The sequence below is a fragment of the Hordeum vulgare genome, chromosome 4H (genome assembly GCF_904849725.1).
Source record: "Hordeum vulgare subsp. vulgare chromosome 4H, MorexV3_pseudomolecules_assembly, whole genome shotgun sequence".
NCBI lineage: Eukaryota > Viridiplantae > Streptophyta > Magnoliopsida > Poales > Poaceae > Hordeum > Hordeum vulgare.
Window position 1 is genome coordinate 529,639,706 of NC_058521.1, and position 8,218 is coordinate 529,647,923.

Below are 8,218 nucleotides of genomic sequence, written 5' to 3' on the forward strand. Positions count from 1 at the left end.
GCAAAGAAGCTCTTTGCCGCCAGTTGCCAAAAAACAGACGACAAAGAGCTGGCTGATAGCAAAGAAGCTCTTTGCCATCAGTCGCTTCTTTGCCGTCAGCTGGCGGACGACAAAGATGGACCAAGCGGACGACAAATACATAACTGATGGAAAAGATGACCCATGCATACGGCAAAGAAAAATCGCAGTTGGAGCCGTTACCTTTGCCATCAGTGACATCTTTGCCGTCCGCCGAAAGCTTCTTTACTGTGTGCCTCGGTACATGGCAGACGACAAAGGGGACAACGGCCCACCAACCGCACTAACGGGGTTAGGTTTCCCCAACCTCATCCCCACTCAACCTCTCTGCCTCCCCCTCACCCCCACGCGCGTAGCCCCCACCATCGCGCCGCCCCACACCACCACGTCTCCCCACCCAGCGCCGCCCCCACCATCGCGCCTCCCCTAGGCCGACGGTCCCCCATCACCTGACGCCTCCACCACCTCGCCGCCCCCTCCCCAGGCAGGCTCCACCTCATCGCCCCCTACCCTAGGTCTGCTCCCCCTCGCCGCCCCTCCCCAGGCCGGCTCCCCCGCACCGGCCCCTCCCCGCTTCGCACCACCCTCCCCTCCCTGCGCTGCACCTCCTCCCTTCGCCGCCCCTCCCCTCCCTGCGCTGCCCCCACAACCACGCCACCCCTGCCTGCGCCGCCCTTCCCCTCGCTGGCGCCCCTGTTCCCACGACACCCCCACCACCACGGCAACTCAAGGTATTTTTTTCTGATTTTTTTTGTTTTTTTTGTTTTTCATCTTTAGGTTCATGGTAATTAGTTTGTTAGGTTAGGAGAAAAAATAAGAAGGAAACAATGAGAAAGTAAAAAAGAAAAAGAAGAAAAGAATAATAAAAGAAGAAGGAAAAGAAGAAGGAAAAGAAGAAGGAGAAGAAGAGGAGCAGGAGAAGAAAAAAGAAGAAGAAAAAAAGAGGAGAGGAGGAGAAGAAGAAGAGGGAAAAGTCAAAGAAGAAGAATAAGAAGAAAAAGAAGAGAAGAGGAGAAGAAGAAAAAGAAAAAGAAGAGAAGAGGAGAAGAAGAAAAAGCTGAGGAGGAGAAGAAAAATATGAGGAAGAAAAAGAGGAGAGGAGGAGAAGAAGAAGAGGAAAAAACAAAATATTTACTGACACCCTTATGAGTTAGGTCATATATTTTTTGATTTTATTATAAAACACAAAATATTTGTGTTGATCGGGTGGATTTACATGTGCAGTTGTTTTGTCGTTGCGAGGTGTGGTGTTTGAAGACCTCCCCTTGCGTTCGACGAGCTCCGCCCCTGCGTTTGCGGGTGAGCACAAATGACATCTCCTCCTCCCCCTTCATTTGCTCTGGGTCGGTCTTTGTGCCGATGAAACTTGCTAGATATAGGTACATTAAATTATCAGTATGCATGACCAGTATGCGTCCCCCGTTTGAAAGGATCACACTTATAAATTTGCATATATTTATAACCGTGATTCTTACGAATTGTCCAACGTTATCCATGGACAGCCCGAGTATGTGTAGATTGGGTTTGTTTTACCATATGCTATGTTCTGGATCCGATGCAAAATTTTGTCAGTGCCTCCCTGTTGTTCTCCGGATGCATATCCTCTCTGTTTATTGCCGAGACGTGTATTAGGAGAACAGCGGGAAGGTGTTGCCGAAATTTTGTGTCGGATCCGAAGCAGAGCATGGGAAAACGAACCCAATCTACACATACTCGTGTGGGATTAGGACCTATATTTACCTTTTAGCGTGTAGGTTGCATGGACGTAATAAAACTAACAAACATGATTAACTGATGAATATATATGCTGAATATATATATATATATATATATATATATATATATATATATATATATATATTTCTTGTGTGTTTAGTAGCTAGGCAAGATGAGCGATCGTGCGTGGATGTACACTGATCACACTAGTCAGAAAAAGATGACCAAAGAATGGTTTTAAAAACCATGGAGTTTGTGAAAGCCGCATTTGGAAATGGGCAAACAAAAAACTGGTGCCCATGTTGTGGGTGCAACAACTATAAAAAGAGGATAGAGTCTGAAAAGGCTAAACAATTGCATATGGTTTTACATCTGATTATACAGTGTGGACATTTCATGGTGAGCCTGCCTAATGCACCAGTGCTGAGGTGGTTCATCGTCGCACCGACGAGCATGGTACCGGGATCGAAGACATGATGCAAGAATTTGATGATGCTCGGGATTCAGACGATGAAATGGAGGAATCTACAAAGGCCTTATATGAAATGTTGGAGTCTTCAGAACGTCCTCTCCACGAGCACACTGAGTTATGCAGCTGGATGCCATTGCACAAGTAATGGTTCTGAAGGCTCAATTCAACTTGGGAAGAGAATGGTACGACGCGATGATGACACTATTTGGACACTTTCTATCCAAAGGCCATGTCATTCCTACAAACCTGTACCAGTCGGACAAAATACTTCGTGTACTTAAGATGCCCTATGAGAAGATACATGCATGTGAGAAAGGATGTGCCTTATTTTGGAAGGAGTATGCGGACTTGGACTATTGTCCCATTTGCATGTCTTCCAGGTATGTTGTGGTAGACAACAATATGGGTGAGAAGAGCCGAACCGAAATCCAAGTTAATGTTCTTCGGTATATGCCAATCATACCAAGGCTTCAACGTCTTTTCATGGTCGAAGAGACGGCTAGACAGATGACATGTCACAAATTGGGAAAAAGAACTGAAGTAGATGTAGATGGGAATAAGATGGCGGTACACACATCGGATGGGGAAGCGTGGAAGCACTTCGATGCATTACATCCGGATAAAGCGGTAGATCCAAGGCATCCTCGAGTTTGTGTCGAAACGGATGGGTTCAATCCCTTTGGTATGACGGCAACCCAATACAATAGTTGGCCTGTATTTGTCATTCCACTCAATCTCCCCCCCGGACAGATTATGCAAAGAAAGAACATATTCCTAACATTGATAATTCCATAGCCCAACTATCCAGGGAAGAATTTGAATGTGTACATGCAATCTCTTAGGGATGAATTGCAATAAGCTTGGGATAATGGCGTCAAGACATACGACGCCTCTAGAAAAGAAAATTTCAAAATCCAAGTCTGGTACATGTACTCGATGCATGACTTACTGGCGTATGTGTTATTCTCTGGATGGTGTGTGCATGGAAGGTTCCCGTGCCCCAAATGCAAGGCAGATCTTCAGTTTCATTGGTTGCAGGCGGGTCAGAAGTATTATTGCTTTGAGTTGCATAGAGAGTTCCTCGATCCTGGCCATCAGTTTAGAAAAGAGAAGAAGAACTTTACCAAAGGTAAAGTTGTCAAAAATTCGACACCACCTGCGTTGACAGGCCAACAGATCCTGGACCAGTCAAACGCTTTCGAGCCTGATCCAGAGCGTCGAGGGTATTTCAAGGGTTATAAATCAAAACACGCTTGGACTCACAAGACATGCTTCTAGGATCTGCCTTACTTCAAAGACTTCCTTCTTCCACACAACACTGAAAATAATATCAGAGAGGCCATTTTTGGTACATTGTTCGGCATAGACAGGAAGTCAAAGGATAATCCTAAGGCTAGAGTCGATCAAGAGACTCTATGTCATAGACCGTTATAAAACATGGGATGACCGAAAGGAAATCAGAACTGGTCGAAGCCAAACGCCTGGTTCAATCCTGGAAGGCCAACTATGAGGGAAATTATCTTGTGGGTCAAAATGCACTTGATGTTTCCCGATGGGTATGCAACTAATCTAAAGAGGGGAGCAAGCCATGAAAGATTAAAAAAATTTGGTATCAAAAGTCATGATTGGCACATATGGCTTGAGTGGGTAATGTCGGTGATGTTACGTGGCTTTATTACACAGGATGAATGGCTAGTACTGGCAGAGCCGAGCTATTTCTTCTATGTTCTTTGTGCGAAAGAACTATTGCCTCGCATGGTAGATGACATGGAGGAGTTGGCGCGGGAGTTGCTCTGCAAGTTAGAGAAGATCTTTCCATCGGGCTTCTTTAATCCAATGCAACATTTGATTTTAAATCTCCCAACCGAGGCAAGATTGGGTGGCCCCGTGCAGAATCATTGGTTCTTTGCAACTGAGAGGATGCAGAATGTAAAAATAAACGTAGAATTGAAGCACCGATGGCCGAGGCATTCGTTATTGAGGAGGTGGCAAACTTCATGACAGCACACTACGTAGCCAGAAGTCGTCATTTGCATAATCCGAAGCCTCGGTACAAAGATGGCGACCCTAAAAAAGGTGGATCCAACCTCATCCTATTCAAAGGGTAGCTCTCACCAGCCGGTGCTACGAAACTAATAAAGTTGGTGTCCAAGAATGGAGGGACATTTCGTTCTATATCTTCAACAATCTAACAGAAGTGTGGCCGTACATTGAGTAAGTTCTCGGTACATTTTTGCGCAACTTTTAATTCCTTTGAACTGCTCTTATTCCTGGATATTTGATACAGTCGACACGTCGCCAAATTCTCGGATGGAGCGACGAACCAAAATGATTTCGTCGACGAGTATGAGCTTCTGCAAAGCATGGAGGCGGCGATCCCGGTTTCATCTCTTGGTTCAAACAAACGGTAATTATCAATAATGGACCATTTCATTTCTTGGTCTCATTTGTGGAATGCAACAATCATTTCGTATTAAACTTGTTGGCTAATTCAGAGTCTATGGCGCCGAATTGAGACAATCGCTAATGGTTTTGACTATAAGGTCCGTTCATTTGAGAAATACAACATCAACGGGTATCACTTTTGTACCTTTGGCAAAGAGCTATCTGTGCCCGACCGTAAATCTAAAAATTGTGGTGTCTTTGCTATCGGCGAAGGAGTTATCGAGTATTATGGAAGAGGTGAAGAAATTTATGAACTTCAATTCTATGGTGAAAACCCACCGAACATCATAGTCTTCAAATATTATTGGTTCCAGCCAAAGGAGACTAGAAGGACTCATGAACATATAGGGCTAGACGAAATCAATCAAAGTACCCATTTAGATGTTCCCGATTTATATATAACGGCCCAACAGGTGACCCAAGTTTTATATCTACCGCACGCCTGCCAAATTGATAAGAATCTGAATGGTTGGGATGTTGTTTATGAAGTGCCGCCACATGCTAGACCACCTCCCCCAAATGACGCGGATTATGAACCTCACATTAACCCATACACATATGACGGAGAATTCTTCCAAGAAACACGTCTTTCCAACAAACATTTCAAGAACTGCTCTACTTCACCCCATAACAAGGAAGTAGACAGCGATAGTGAATCCGATTTCACCCCTAAGCCAGAACCAGCAGAGCCAGAACTAGAAAAGGTTACTGTTGCGAATGACCTTTCAATGTTTGACCGATTACAAAAAGGCCTTCCATATGTTGATCCCGGTGAACACGATGAGCACGTCATTCATGACAGTGATAATGATGATACATTTGTTGATCCCGAAGCATATATAGACGATTCAGACTGTTATTAGTTTGTATGCAACCCAATTTAAATTATGTATGTACATATTATTATTCATGTCAGGTATTCAATTTTTCTATTTCCTACTAATTTCTTTTACTCTTTGTCATTGCATGTGTTGAAACATGGTTGGCGTGGGTCCAAATCGCTCGGCGGGTACTTTGTCGGCGGCCCGCGGGAAGGGTCCTTTCGTTCCTCCCTATATCTCCGTAGAGTGTTGGTAGATAGTCTAGGGACACCCGCGGGTGCTTCTTTGTCGGCTTCGTTGCCCACCGAGAGAGGAGGTCGGGGAGGGAAGAAGGCGAAGGGGACATGACGTAGCCACGGGGGAGGTAGGCGGACTGCTATGCCATCCTCGCCCCTAATACGTCCCAAACATATCTATAATTTCTGCTTGTTCCATGATCTTTTCGGTGACATTGTTATATGTTTTGCTACACTTTTATATCATTTTACACATATTTGGACTAACCTACTAACTGAGTGCACCCAATGCCAGTTTCTGTCTGTTGATGTCTATTTTGCACGGGCTTTTACCCAATTTTCCGAAGCCCGAAAAATTCCAGAAAAATATACAAAAAATCAGCAAAACAGAAGCTTTCGGATCACCGAAGATGGGCCAGAGGGGGGCCAGGGGCCTCCCAGACGACCTGTTGGTGCGGCCATGCCCTACACCGTACCAGGAGGCCGCCTGGGTGGGTCCCACCTTCTCTGGTGCTCTCCTTTGGCCTATATTTAGAGTCCTGAGAGGAAACCCTTACAGACTATCTGGAATCGCGAATTTCTCCATCTTTCCGCCGTCGCAGCGCTTCCGAGATTGGGAGCGTCAGGAGACCTCTTCCCGACACCCTGCCGGAGGGAGGATGGACCTCCAGGAGCTTCTCCACCGCCATGGACGCTTCCCGGACGTGCCATGAGTAGTCCTCCTTGGACCATGAGTCCATGACCAGTAGCTATGTGATGTCTTCTCTCCAATCTTGTGCTTCATTGGTTATTCCTTGTGAGCTGCCCTACATGATCAAGGCATCTATGTAATTCTCTTGCTATTACTATGCTCGGTTTGTTGGGATTTGATGGATTATGAGATTATGTTTAGATTGTTATGAGTTATATATTTGATTATCCTTTTATATTATGTTCCTTAGTGATTCATGCATGTTCTTCGTTGCTATTTATTGCTTTGTCCGAGTAGTGGATTGTAACTCCAAGAGGGAGCGTTATGCATGATTGTGGGTTCATGCCCCTCGATGTCTATCTTGAGTGACAGAAACATGAGACTAGGGGATGTGCTTGTTTCCACTAGGGAGAAAACAACGGTGCTTGTGACCACGGTTGCAAGGATTGTTTACCTTACGCATAGTTCGTTAATGCAGTTGTCCGTTGCTTTGAGTTTACACTTTGGGTGGGGCTCGCAACTTAATACCGGAGAGATGTTCTGGATAGATATCTCAAGGTGGATGATTAGTAAGTAGATGTTGATGAATAAACGGTCTACTTTTCTTGGCGTACTGCCCATTACTATTGAACCTCTAACTATCAAGTAGCATAATTAGCATTGCGGTGTAATCATAATTCTGTCAATTGCCCAACTGTGATTTTTTTACCCAAGCATAGTTGTTTATCGTCTTTTCGGAGAGAGACATCACTAGTGAACATCATGTGACTCCGGTCCATATCACCACCATTGTTTATGCCTCTATCATTTGCCGCTTTCATTTACTTTTCCGTTGCAATCACTATTACTTTCCCGCTTGTGTTTTGATCCTTTGCAAACTACAAGGCCTGAGAGATTGACAACCTCTTTGTACTCGTTGGGAGCAAAGTTATTTGTTGTGTGTGCAGGTCCATGTCTTCTGCTAGCGTCAGGGTTGAGGACACCTACTTGTTGAGCCTAGGAGTCCTCCTGGTTCGATAAACCTTACAGTCTCCGTGTAAGGGAAATCTGTTGCTGACTACATCTCCACCTTTCACTTGGTGTAACCAATAAGGGCTGAGAAGTATATCCATCAACTCGTCATCAAGCAAATTTCTGGCGCCGTTGTCGGGGACTCCAATCTTCAAGGAAGGGGAGTTGCACGCTATCCTTTACCTTTGCTTTTCAGTCTTGTTAGTTTGCTCTTTAGTGCTTGCTTTAGAGTCTTTTATCAAAAACCACAAAAAATTAGTTACTTTTCTTTGCTTAGTCAGTATGCCTAAATCCTTTGCCTCTCGTGTTGCACCCGAAGGAGAGATTCTCACCTTCGAACAAAGGGTTGGAGAAAGTTTGAAAGATGCTTTGTATAGAATTAAAAATTCTCAAGATAGAGCCACTAAGAAGCAATCCACCACTATTTTGCTTAGAATTTTTTTATCATGGTCTCTTTATATGGTGCAAACACTCTCTTGATATTATAGCTAAAGGAGATTTCTTAGAGTGTGATGAGGCAAGAGCTCTTGACATTATACATGGTCTATCTAATAATCTTGTTTATAATCATGGTTATGACACTATTATAGATAGACTTGCTACTATTGAAGGGAAAATAGATGCTCTAGACTTAAGAGAAAGAGAGAAACCCATGGTTGATAAGGAGCATATTTTGAAAATAGATGATGACTGGGAACCTTTTGTTAGAATTAGCTTCTCTAACCAGGACTTCCTTGCTTATTGTGATATTGGATCCATGGTTTCTACAATGCCAAAAGTTGTTTATGATTCTCTCTGGTTATACTTG